The 12,832-nt window shown below is 43.3% G+C and overlaps 11 non-coding genes across 11 annotated transcripts; all 11 read right to left on the bottom strand.

The window, feature by feature from the left end:
- Positions 1-191: 191 nt before the first annotated feature.
- On the bottom strand, positions 192-274 carry TRNAL-AAG (transfer RNA leucine (anticodon AAG)). The gene has a single exon. It is a non-coding gene; the product is annotated as a tRNA-Leu (tRNA).
- Positions 275-460: 186 nt separating this feature from the next.
- On the bottom strand, positions 461-543 carry TRNAL-CAG (transfer RNA leucine (anticodon CAG)). Its single transcript has one exon. It is a non-coding gene; the product is annotated as a tRNA-Leu (tRNA).
- A 632-nt stretch (positions 544-1,175) lies between these two features.
- Positions 1,176-1,258, bottom strand: TRNAL-UAG (transfer RNA leucine (anticodon UAG)). Its single transcript has one exon. It is a non-coding gene; the product is annotated as a tRNA-Leu (tRNA).
- Positions 1,259-2,282: 1,024 nt separating this feature from the next.
- TRNAL-AAG (transfer RNA leucine (anticodon AAG)) lies at positions 2,283-2,365 on the bottom strand. The gene has a single exon. It is a non-coding gene; the product is annotated as a tRNA-Leu (tRNA).
- Positions 2,366-3,266: 901 nt separating this feature from the next.
- Positions 3,267-3,349, bottom strand: TRNAL-UAG (transfer RNA leucine (anticodon UAG)). Its single transcript has one exon. It is a non-coding gene; the product is annotated as a tRNA-Leu (tRNA).
- Positions 3,350-5,356: 2,007 nt separating this feature from the next.
- Positions 5,357-5,439, bottom strand: TRNAL-UAG (transfer RNA leucine (anticodon UAG)). The gene has a single exon. It is a non-coding gene; the product is annotated as a tRNA-Leu (tRNA).
- Positions 5,440-7,447: 2,008 nt separating this feature from the next.
- TRNAL-UAG (transfer RNA leucine (anticodon UAG)) lies at positions 7,448-7,530 on the bottom strand. Its single transcript has one exon. It is a non-coding gene; the product is annotated as a tRNA-Leu (tRNA).
- A 2,008-nt stretch (positions 7,531-9,538) lies between these two features.
- On the bottom strand, positions 9,539-9,621 carry TRNAL-UAG (transfer RNA leucine (anticodon UAG)). Its single transcript has one exon. It is a non-coding gene; the product is annotated as a tRNA-Leu (tRNA).
- A 1,024-nt stretch (positions 9,622-10,645) lies between these two features.
- On the bottom strand, positions 10,646-10,728 carry TRNAF-AAA (transfer RNA phenylalanine (anticodon AAA)). Its single transcript has one exon. It is a non-coding gene; the product is annotated as a tRNA-Phe (tRNA).
- Positions 10,729-11,629: 901 nt separating this feature from the next.
- Positions 11,630-11,712, bottom strand: TRNAL-UAG (transfer RNA leucine (anticodon UAG)). The gene has a single exon. It is a non-coding gene; the product is annotated as a tRNA-Leu (tRNA).
- A 1,022-nt stretch (positions 11,713-12,734) lies between these two features.
- TRNAL-AAG (transfer RNA leucine (anticodon AAG)) lies at positions 12,735-12,817 on the bottom strand. Its single transcript has one exon. It is a non-coding gene; the product is annotated as a tRNA-Leu (tRNA).
- Positions 12,818-12,832: the final 15 nt, after the last annotated feature.

The following is a 12,832-nucleotide window of genomic DNA, read 5'->3' as shown; positions in this document are numbered from 1 at the left end:
TAAAGTACCCCACAAAAGAAATATAAAACACCACGAGTGCTAGAAGAATATTACATTAACGTTAAAGATAGAATAGGGCAAATGCATTTGCAGTTGAAACTGAAGTTTGGTACTTATTCAGATATTATTTACATTGCCAATTTTTAGCTGAGATTCTAAAGGAACTGAGAGAGAAAATGGAATTCAAGTTTTGTCAGAAGTGGGATTTGAACCCACGCCTCCAGGAGAGACTGCGGCCTTAACGCAGCGCCTTAGACCACTCGGCCATCCTGACCCCATGCTGCTTTTTCATCTAAAGGGTGAGAAAGATATTAGGAACCAAAAAATGCACAGAGCTTAGGCCAATAGTGGCTAGAGCAAGAAAAAAACTCACTGCACTCTTCCAAGAAGACAATCCTATAAGCCACTGCGAGGGAAATGATCATATTTCTCAAGAAAAAAATTAGAGTAAACACAGGACTGTCAGAAGTGGGATTTGAACCCACACCTCCAGAGGAGACTGCGACCTGAACGCAGCGCCTTAGACCACTCGGCCATCCTGACTTGCTTTCCCAGCATCTTCCAGAGGCCAGACAGCCATGCAGGTGAGGTACTGAAAAGGAATGCCCTCAATTTATTTATCCTATTATATGCACTTCCAACAGATCTTTGAACAATCTGTACAGAGCAGGACCTATGGAGAACTCTTTAGAACTTTGAGGCGAACAAAGAGAAAGTGCTATTCACCAGCCACTTGAACGGCTCAAAGCTGCTTTGAAATTGAGACAATAGCCACCTCTTGGCTGGCTAAAGCAATTTCAACAAGGGATCTCAAAGTCACAACATAGGGTGGAGTATGCAAATTTAAGCAGCCCCTGATCAAAGCCCTGAGGAAATTGCTGTAAGTGTGCTGGAGTCCAGTTGTCTACCAGATGAATGGCATTCTTCCAAATTTGCTGGGCCCGTCTGGCCAGGGCATACAAGAGCATGACTCTTCCAGATGACCTCTTACATGGGTCCTATGCTCATTTGGTAAGGATTGCGCTTTGTCAGCAAGACGTTATAGAACCTAAATATATGAGAAACCCCATCTCTCTTGACAAGAGGAGAACGGAATAACGTGCCAAGTGAAGACCAACAGATGCAACTTCCATCAGATGTTAACCTGATAAAGGAGATTAAATCTCCAAAAGGCATGTCAGAAGTGGGATTCGAACCCACGCCTGCAAAGGAGACTGTGGCCTAAACACAGCGCCTTAGACCTCTCGGCCATCCTGACAGTATATGCTTTTAAGAAATGAATAAAAGTTACTCAGAAACGTCTACCTCAATGCAAGCCTGAAATAATTTAAACCTTCAAACACAAGGTGCAACTTTATGCACAGGACAATAAACACAGAAGAACACATACGAAAGCACTTTATTTCACAGGTATACAGTTTTCATGCTTTTAGAACACCACATACCTCTCACCAGCTATTTAGGGTCCTGTATCCGACTCACAACATTTCCTTGCCTGCGACCTCTCTCTCTACACAAACAACTACAGCACAGGAAGTAGGAAGGCAATAGGTGGGGCAGTTTATGCAAATTTATGCTGCCAATGTGCCTTGCAGATTCATGCAGGATTTCTAGATCCTTGCTGGATACAAGAGAGTAGGCCTTGTTCCAGATAAACTATCCCTAGCAGGGAAAGTCTGAGCACAGGCACTCTTTTGCTCTTTAGCCCCTGGCCTGGGACTCACCCTCACTTGCTGAGGCGTGAAATTCTGCATACCAACTTTGCACAGAAGGTATGTTTGTGGTTGTTTGGGGATGGGTGGGAGGTCAAGAGCAGGGAAAAGCAGGTCTCCTTCACTACTAGACTCCTCTTCTATGCCTCCCTGCCATTCACTCACTCTGTCTTTGTTTCATTCTCTCCTTCCACAACACTCCTTCTCACTCACTCGCTCTATCACTTGTATTTTTGCCCTTGCTCTGCATTCTATAGTGGAAACATCTCTTGAATGAAGCATCTGAAAATGACGTGACATAAAATTTAAAACCTCCTTATTGGAAACCTAAAACATCACAAGACTTAATGTAACCCATTTCTTTCATAAAAAAGATTTTTAAAGTACCCCACAAAACAAATATAAAACACCACGAGTGCTAGAAGAATATTACATTAACGTTAAAGATAGAATAGGGCAAATGCATTTGCAGTTGAAACTGAAGTTTGGTACTTATTCAGATATTACTTACATTGCCAATTTTTAGCTGAGATTCTAAAGGAACTGAGAGAGAAAATGGAATACAAGTTTTGTCAGAAGTGGGATTCGAACCCACGCCTCCAGGAGAGACTGCGGCCTTAACGCAGCGCCTTAGACCACTCGGCCATCCTGACCCCATGCTGCTTTTTCATCTAAAGGGTGAGAAAGATGTTAGGAACCAAAAAATGCACAGAGCTTAGGCCAATAGTGGCTAGAGCAAGAAAAAAACTCACTGCACTCTTCCAAGAAGACAATCCTATAAGCCACTGCGAGGGAAATGATCATATTTCTCAAGAAAAAAATTAGAGTAAACACAGGACTGTCAGAATTGGGATTTGAACCCACGCCTCCAGAGGAGACTGCGACATGAACGCAGCGCCATAGACCACTCGGCCATCCTGACTTGCTTTCCCAGCATCTTCCAGAGGCCAGACAGCCATGCAGGTGAGGTACTGAAAAGGAATGCCCTCAATTTATTTATCCTATTATATGCACTTCCAACAGATCTTTGAACAATCTGTACAGAGCAGGACCTATGGAGAACTCTTTAGAACTTTGAGGCAAACAAAGAGAAAGTGCTATTCACCAGCCACTTGAACGGCTCAAAGCTGCTTTGAAATTGAGACAATAGCCACCTCTTGGCTGGCTAAAGCAATTTCAACAAGGGATCTCAAAGTCACAACATAGGGTGGAGTATGCAAATTTAAGCAGCCCCTGATCAAAGCCCTAAGGAAAATGCTGTAAGTGTGCTGGAGTCCAGTTGTCTACCAGATGCATGGCATTCTTCCAAATTTGCAGGGCCCGTCTGGCCAGTGCATACAAGAGCATGACTATTCCAGATGACCTCTTACATGGGTCCTATGCTCATTTGGTAAGGATTGCGCTTTGTCAGCAAGACGTTATAGAACCTAAATATATGAGAAACCCCATCTCTCTTGACAAGAGGAGAACGGAATAACGTGCCAAGTGAAGACCAACAGATGCAACTTCCATCAGATGTTAACCTGATAAAGGAGATTAAATCTCCAAAAGGCATGTCAGAAGTGGGATTCGAACCCACGCCTCCAAAGGAGACTGTGGCCTAAACACAGCGCCTTAGACCTCTCGGCCATCCTGACAGTATATGCTTTTAAGAAATGAATAAAAGTTACTCAGAAACGTCTACCTCAATGCAAGCCTGAAATAATTTAAACCTTCAAACACAAGGTGCAACTTTATGCACAGGACAATAAACACAGAAGAACACATACGAAAGCACTTTATTTCACAGGTATACAGTTTCATGCTTTTAGAACACCACATACCTCTCACCAGCTATTTAGGGTCCTGTATCCGACTCACAACATTTCCTTTCCTGCGACCTCTCTCTCTACACAAACAACTACAGCACAGGAAGTAGGAAGGCAATAGGTGGGGCAGTTTATGCAAATTTATGCTGCCAATGTGCCTTGCAGATTCATGCAGGATTTCTAGATCCTTGCTGGATACAAGAGAGTAGGCCTTGTTCCAGATAAACTATCCCTAGCAGGGAAAGTCTGAGCACAGGCACTCTTTTGCTCTTTAGCCCCTGGCCTGGGACTCACCCTCACTTGCTGAGGCGTGAAATTCTGCATACCAACTTTGCACAGAAGGTATGTTTGTGGTTGTTTGGGGATGGGTGGGAGGTCAAGAGCAGGGAAAAGCAGGTCTCCTTCACTACTAGACTCCTCTTCTATGCCTCCCTGCCGTTCACTCACTCTGTCTTTGTTTCATTCTCTCCTTCCACAACACTCCTTCTCACTCACTCGCTCTATCACTTGTATTTTTGCCCTTGCTCTGCATTCTATAGCGGAAACATCTCTTGAATGAAGCATCTGAAAATGACGTGACATAAAATTTAAAACCTCCTTATTGGAAACCTAAAACATCACAAGACTTAATGTAACCCATTTCTTTCATAAAAAAGATTTTTAAAGTACCCCACAAAACAAATATAAAACACCACGAGTGCTAGAAGAATATTACATTAACGTTAAAGATAGAATAGGGCAAATGCATTTGCAGTTGAAACTGAAGTTTGGTACTTATTCAGATATTATTTACATTGCCAATTTTTAGCTGAGATTCTAAAGGAACTGAGAGAGAAAATGGAATTCAAGTTTTGTCAGAACTGGGATTTGAACCCACGCCTCCAGGAGAGACTGCGGCCTTAACGCAGCGCCTTAGACCACTCGGCCATCCTGACCCCATGCTGCTTTTTCATCTAAAGGGTGAGAAAGATATTAGGAACCAAAAAATGCACAGAGCTTAGGCCAATAGTGGCTAGAGCAAGAAAAAAACTCACTGCACTCTTCCAAGAAGACAATCCTATAAGCCACTGCGAGGGAAATGATCATATTTCTCAAGAAAAAAATTAGAGTATACACAGGACTGTCAGAAGTGGGATTTGAACCCACAACTCCAGAGGAGACTGCGACCTGAACGCAGCGCCTTAGACCACTCGGCCATCCTGACTTGCTTTCCCAGCATCTTCCAGAGGCCAGACAGCCATGCAGGTGAGGTACTGAAAAGGAATGCCCTCAATTTATTTATCCTATTATATGCACTTCCAACAGATCTTTGAACAATCTGTACAGAGCAGGACCTATGGAGAACTCTTTAGAACTTTGAGGCGAACAAAGAGAAAGTGCTATTCACCAGCCACTTGAACGGCTCAAAGCTGCTTTGAAATTGAGACAATAGCCACCTCTTGGCTGGCTAAAGCAATTTCAACAAGGGATCTCAAAGTCACAACATAGGGTGGAGTATGCAAATTTAAGCAGCCCCTGATCAAAGCCCTAAGGAAATTGCTGTAAGTGTGCTGGAGTCCAGTTGTCTACCAGATGCATGGCATTCTTCCAAATTTACAGGGCCCGTCTGGCCAGGGCATACAAGAGCATGACTCTTCCAGATGACCTCTTACATGGGTCCTATGCTCATTTGGTAAGGATTGCGCTTTGTCAGCAAGACGTTATAGAACCTAAATATATGAGAAACCCCATCTCTCTTGACAAGAGGAGAACGGAATAACGTGCCAAGTGAAGACCAACAGATGCAACTTCCATCAGATGTTAACCTGATAAAGGAGATTAAATCTCCAAAAGGCATGTCAGAAGTGGGATTCGAACCCACGCCTCCAAAGGAGACTGTGGCCTAAACACAGCGCCTTAGACCTCTCGGCCATCCTGACAGTATAGGCTTTTAAGAAATGAATAAAAGTTACTCAGAAACGTCTACCTCCATGCAAGCCTGAAATAATTTAAACCTTCAAACACAAGGTGCAACTTTATGCACAGGACAATAAACACAGAAGAACACATACGAAAGCACTTTATTTCACAGGTATACAGTTTTCATGCTTTTAGAACACCACATACCTCTCACCAGCTATTTAGGGTCCTGTATCCGACTCACAACATTTCCTTGCCTGCGACCTCTCTCTCTACACAATCAACTACAGCACAGGAAGTAGGAAGGCAATAGGTGGGGCAGTTTATGCAAATTTATGCTGCCAATGTGCCTTGCAGATTCATGCAGGATTTCTAGATCCTTGCTGGATACAAGAGAGTAGGCCTTGTTCCAGATAAACTATCCCTAGCAGGGAAAGTCTGAGCACAGGCACTCTTTTGCTCTTTAGCCCCTGGCCTGGGACTCACCCTCACTTGCTGAGGCGTGAAATTCTGCATACCAACTTTGCACAGAAGGTATGTTTGTGGTTGTTTGGGGATGGGTGGGAGGTCAAGAGCAGGGAAAAGCAGGTCTCCTTCACTACTAGACTACTCTTCTATGCCTCCCTGCCGTTCACTCACTCTGTCTTTGTTTCATTCTGTCCTTCCACAACACTCCTTCTCACTCACTCGCTCTATCACTTGTATTTTTGCCCTTGCTCTGCATTCTATAGTGGAAACATCTCTTGAATGAAGCATCTGAAAATGACGTGACATAAAATTTAAAACCTCCTTATTGGAAACCTAAAACATCACAAGACTTAATGTAACCCATTTCTTTCATAAAAAAGATTTTTAAAGTACCCCACAAAAGAAATATAAAACACCACGAGTGCTAGAAGAATATTACATTAACGTTAAAGATAGAATAGGGCAAATGCATTTGCAGTTGAAACTGAAGTTTGGTACTTATTCAGATATTATTTACATTGCCAATTTTTGGCTGAGATTCTAAAGGAACTGAGAGAGAAAATGGAATTCAAGTTTTGTCAGAACTGGGATTTGAACCCACGCCTCCAGGAGAGACTGCGGCCTTAACGCAGCGCCTTAGACCACTCGGCCATCCTGACCCCATGCTGCTTTTTCATCTAAAGGGTGAGAAAGATATTAGGAACCAAAAAATGCACAGAGCTTAGGCCAATAGTGGCTAGAGCAAGAAAAAAACTCACTGCACTCTTCCAAGAAGACAATCCTATAAGCCACTGCGAGGGAAATGATCATATTTCTCAAGAAAAAAATTAGAGTATACACAGGACTGTCAGAAGTGGGATTTGAACCCACAACTCCAGAGGAGACTGCGACCTGAACGCAGCGCCTTAGACCACTCGGCCATCCTGACTTGCTTTCCCAGCATCTTCCAGAGGCCAGACAGCCATGCAGGTGAGGTACTGAAAAGGAATGCCCTCAATTTATTTATCCTATTATATGCACTTCCAACAGATCTTTGAACAATCTGTACAGAGCAGGACCTATGGAGAACTCTTTAGAACTTTGAGGCGAACAAAGAGAAAGTGCTATTCACCAGCCACTTGAACGGCTCAAAGCTGCTTTGAAATTGAGACAATAGCCACCTCTTGGCTGGCTAAAGCAATTTCAACAAGGGATCTCAAAGTCACAACATAGGGTGGAGTATGCAAATTTAAGCAGCCCCTGATCAAAGCCCTAAGGAAATTGCTGTAAGTGTGCTGGAGTCCAGTTGTCTACCAGATGCATGGCATTCTTCCAAATTTACAGGGCCCGTCTGGCCAGGGCATACAAGAGCATGACTCTTCCAGATGACCTCTTACATGGGTCCTATGCTCATTTGGTAAGGATTGCGCTTTGTCAGCAAGACGTTATAGAACCTAAATATATGAGAAACCCCATCTCTCTTGACAAGAGGAGAACGGAATAACGTGCCAAGTGAAGACCAACAGATGCAACTTCCATCAGATGTTAACCTGATAAAGGAGATTAAATCTCCAAAAGGCATGTCAGAAGTGGGATTCGAACCCACGCCTCCAAAGGAGACTGTGGCCTAAACACAGCGCCTTAGACCTCTCGGCCATCCTGACAGTATAGGCTTTTAAGAAATGAATAAAAGTTACTCAGAAACGTCTACCTCCATGCAAGCCTGAAATAATTTAAACCTTCAAACACAAGGTGCAACTTTATGCACAGGACAATAAACACAGAAGAACACATACGAAAGCACTTTATTTCACAGGTATACAGTTTTCATGCTTTTAGAACACCACATACCTCTCACCAGCTATTTAGGGTCCTGTATCCGACTCACAACATTTCCTTGCCTGCGACCTCTCTCTCTACACAATCAACTACAGCACAGGAAGTAGGAAGGCAATAGGTGGGGCAGTTTATGCAAATTTATGCTGCCAATGTGCCTTGCAGATTCATGCAGGATTTCTAGATCCTTGCTGGATACAAGAGAGTAGGCCTTGTTCCAGATAAACTATCCCTAGCAGGGAAAGTCTGAGCACAGGCACTCTTTTGCTCTTTAGCCCCTGGCCTGGGACTCACCCTCACTTGCTGAGGCGTGAAATTCTGCATACCAACTTTGCACAGAAGGTATGTTTGTGGTTGTTTGGGGATGGGTGGGAGGTCAAGAGCAGGGAAAAGCAGGTCTCCTTCACTACTAGACTACTCTTCTATGCCTCCCTGCCGTTCACTCACTCTGTCTTTGTTTCATTCTGTCCTTCCACAACACTCCTTCTCACTCACTCGCTCTATCACTTGTATTTTTGCCCTTGCTCTGCATTCTATAGTGGAAACATCTCTTGAATGAAGCATCTGAAAATGACGTGACATAAAATTTAAAACCTCCTTATTGGAAACCTAAAACATCACAAGACTTAATGTAACCCATTTCTTTCATAAAAAAGATTTTTAAAGTACCCCACAAAAGAAATATAAAACACCACGAGTGCTAGAAGAATATTACATTAACGTTAAAGATAGAATAGGGCAAATGCATTTGCAGTTGAAACTGAAGTTTGGTACTTATTCAGATATTATTTACATTGCCAATTTTTGGCTGAGATTCTAAAGGAACTGAGAGAGAAAATGGAATTCAAGTTTTGTCAGAAGTGGGATTTGAACCAACGCCTCCAGGAGAGACTGCGGCCTTAACGCAGTGCCTTAGACCACTCGGCCATCCTGACCCCATGCTTCTTTTTCATCTAAAGGGTGAGAAAGATATTAGGAACCAAAAAATGCACAGAGCTGAGGCCAATAGTGGCTAGAGCAAGAAAAAAACTCACTGCACTCTTCCAAGAAGACAATCCTATAAGCCACTGCGAGGGAAATGATCATATTTCTCAAGAAAAAAATTAGAGTAAACACAGGACTGTCAGAAGTGGGATTTGAACCCACACCTCCAGAGGAGACTGCAACCTGAACGCAGCGCCTTAGACCACTCGGCCATCCTGACTTGCTTTCCCAGCATCTTCCAGAGGCCAGACAGCCATGCAGGTGAGGTACTGAAAAGGAATGCCCTCAATTTATTTATCCTATTATATGCACTTCCAACAGATCTTTGAACAATCTGTACAGAGCAGGACCTATGGAGAACTCTTTAGAACTTTGAGGCGAACAAAGAGAAAGTGCTATTCACCAGCCACTTGAACGGCTCAAAGCTGCTTTGAAATTGAGACAATAGCCACCTCTTGGCTGGCTAAAGCAATTTCAACAAGGGATCTCAAAGTCACAACATAGGGTGGAGTATTCAAATTTAAGCAGCCCCTGATCAAAGCCCTAAGGAAATTGCTGTAAGTGTGCTGGAGTCCAGTTGTCTACCAGATGCATGGCATTCTTCCAAATTTGCAGGGCCCTTCTGGCCAGGGCATACAAGAGCATGACTCTTCCAGATGACCTCTTACATGGGTCCTATGCTCATTTGGTAAGGATTGCGCTTTGTCAGCAAGACGTTATAGAACCTAAATATATGAGAAACCCCATCTCTCTTGACAAGAGGAGAACGGAATAACGTGCCAGGTGAAGACCAACAGATGCAACTTCCATCAGATGTTAACCTGATAAAGGAGATTAAATCTCCAAAAGGCATGTCAGAAGTGGGATTCGAACCCACGCCTCCAAAGGAGACTGTGGCCTAAACACAGCACCTTAGACCTCTCGGCCATCCTGACAGTATAGGCTTGTAAGAAATGAATAAAAGTTACTCAGAAACGTCTACCTCCATGCAAGCCTGAAATAATTTAAACCTTCAAACACAAGGTGCAACTTTATGCACAGGACAATAAACACAGAAGAACACATACGAAAGCACTTTATTTCACAGGTATACAGTTTTCATGCTTTTAGAACACCACATACCTCTCACCAGCTATTTAGGGTCCTGTATCCGACTCACAACATTTCCTTGCCTGCAACCTCTCTCTCTACACAAACAACTACAGCACAGGAAGTAGGAAGGCAATAGGTGGGGCAGTTTATGCAAATTTATGCTGCCAATGTGCCTTGCAGATTCATGCAGGATTTCTAGATCCTTGCTGGATACAAGAGAGTAGGCCTTGTTCCAGATAAACTATCCCTAGCAGGGAAAGTCTGAGCACAGGCACTCTTTTGCTCTTTAGCCCCTGGCCTGGGACTCACCCTCACTTGCTGAGGCGTGAAAATCTGCATACCAACTTTGCACAGAAGGTATGTTTGTGGTTGTTTGGGGATGGGTGGGAGGTCAAGAGCAGGGAAAAGCAGGTCTCCTGCACTACTAGACTCCTCTTCTATGCCTCCCTGCCATTCACTCACTCTGTCTTTGTTTCATTCTCTCCTTCCACAACACTCCTTCTCACTCACTCGCTCTATCACTTGTATTTTTGCCCTTGCTCTGCATTCTATAGTGGAAACATCTCTTGAATGAAGCATCTGAAAATGACGTGACATAAAATTTAAAACCTCCTTATTGGAAACCTAAAAAATCACAAGACTTAATGTAACCCATTTCTTTCATAAAAAAGATTTTTAAAGTACCCCACAAAACAAATATAAAACACCACGAGTGCTAGAAGAATATTACATTAACGTTAAAGATAGAATAGGGCAAATGCATTTGCAGTTGAAACTGAAGTTTGGTACTTATTCAGATATTATTTACATTGCCAATTTTAAGCTGAGATTCTAAAGGAACTGAGAGAGAAAATGGAATTCAAGTTTTGTCAGAAGTGGGATTTGAACCCACGCCTCCAGGAGAGACTGCGGCTTTAACGCAGCGCCTTAGACCACTCGGCCATCCTGACCCCATGCTGCTTTTTCATCTAAAGGGTGAGAAAGATATTAGGAACCAAAAAATACACAGAGCTTAGGCCAATAGTGGCTAGAGCAAGAAAAAAACTCACTGCACTCTTCCAAGAAGACAATCCTATAAGCCACTGCGAGGGAAATGATCATATTTCTCAAGAAAAAAATTAGAGTAAACACAGGACTGACAGAAGTGGGACTTGAACCCACACCTCCAGAGGAGACTGCTACCTGAACGCAGCGCCTTAGACCACTCGGCCATCCTGACTTGCTTTCCCAGCATCTTCCAGAGGCCAGACAGCCATGCAGGTGAGGTACTGAAAAGGAATGCCCTCAATTTATTTATCCTATTATATGCACTTCCAACAGATCTTTGAACAATCTGTACAGAGCAGGACCTATGGAGAACTCTTTAGAACTTTGAGGCGAACAAAGAGAAAGTGCTATTCACCAGCCACTTGAACGGCTCAAAGCTGCTTTGAAATTGAGACAATAGCCACCTCTTGGCTGGCTAAAGCAATTTCAACAAGGGATCTCAAAGTCACAACATAGGGTGGAGTATGCAAATTTAAGCAGCCCCTGATCAAAGCCCTAAGGAAATTGCTGTAAGTGTGCTGGAGTCCAGTTGTCTACCAGATGCATGGCATTCTTCCAAATTTGCAGGGCCCGTCTGGCCAGGGCATACAAGAGCATGACTCTTCCAGATGACCTCTTACATGGGTCCTATGCTCATTTGGTAAGGATTGCGCTTTGTCAGCAAGACGTTATAGAACCTAAATATATGAGAAACCCCATCTCTCTTGACAAGAGGAGAACGGAATAACGTGCCAAGTGAAGACCAACAGATGCAACTTCCATCAGATGTTAACCTGATAAAGGAGATTAAATCTCCAAAAGGCATGTCAGAAGTGGGATTCGAACCCACGCCTCCAAAGGAGACTGTGGCCTAAACACAGCACCTTAGACCTCTCGGCCATCCTGACAGTATAGGCTTTTAAGAAATGAATAAAAGTTACTCAGAAACGTCTACCTCCATGCAAGCCTGAAATAATTTAAACCTTCAAACACAAGGTGCAACTTTATGCACATTACAATAAACACAGAAGAACACATACGAAAGCACTTTATTTCACAGGTATACAGTTTTCATTCTTTTAGAACACCACATACCTCTCACCAGCTATTTAGGGTCCTGTATCCGACTCACAACATTTCCTTGCCTGCGACCTCTCTCTCTACACAAACAACTACAGCACAGGAAGTAGGAAGGCAATAGGTGGGGCAGTTTATGCAAATTTATGCTGCCAATGTGCCTTGCAGATTCATGCAGGATTTCTAGATCCTTGCTGGATACAAGAGAGTAGGCCTTGTTCCAGATAAACTATCCCTAGCAGGGAAAGTCTGAGCACAGGCACTCTTTTGCTCTTTAGCCCCTGGCCTGGGACTCACCCTCACTTGCTGAGGCGTGAAATTCTGCATACCAACTTTTCACAGAAGGTATGTATGTGGTTGTTTGGGGATGGGTGGGAGGTCAAGAGCAGGGAAAAGCAGGTCTCCTTCACTACTAGACTACTCTTCTATGCCTCCCTGCCGTTCACTCACTCTGCCTTTGTTTCATTCTCTCATTCCACAACACTCCTTCTCACTCACTCGCTCTATCACTTGTATTTTTGCCCTTGCTCTGCATTCTATAGTGGAAACATCTCTTGAATGAAGCATCTGAAAATGACGTGACAAAATTTAAAACCTCCTTATTGGAAACCTAAAACATCACAAGACTTAATGTAACCCATTTCTTTCATAAAAAAGATTTTTAAAGTACCCCACAAAACAAATATAAAACACCACGAGTGCTAGAAGAATATTACATTAACGTTAAAGATAGAATAGGGCAAATGCATTTGCAGTTGAAACTGAAGTTTGGTACTTATTCAGATATTATTTACATTGCCAATTTTTAGCTGAGATTCTAAAGGAACTGAGAGAGAAAATGGAATTCAAGTTTTGTCAGAAGTGGGATTTGAACCCACGCCTCCAGGAGAGACTGCGGCCTTAACGCAGCGCCTTAGACCACTCGGCCATCCTGACCCCATGCTGCTTTTT

Source organism: Triturus cristatus, unplaced genomic scaffold, assembly GCF_964204655.1.
Source record: "Triturus cristatus unplaced genomic scaffold, aTriCri1.1 SCAFFOLD_262, whole genome shotgun sequence".
NCBI lineage: Eukaryota > Metazoa > Chordata > Amphibia > Caudata > Salamandridae > Triturus > Triturus cristatus.
This window is presented reverse-complemented; position numbering and strand designations above follow the sequence as displayed.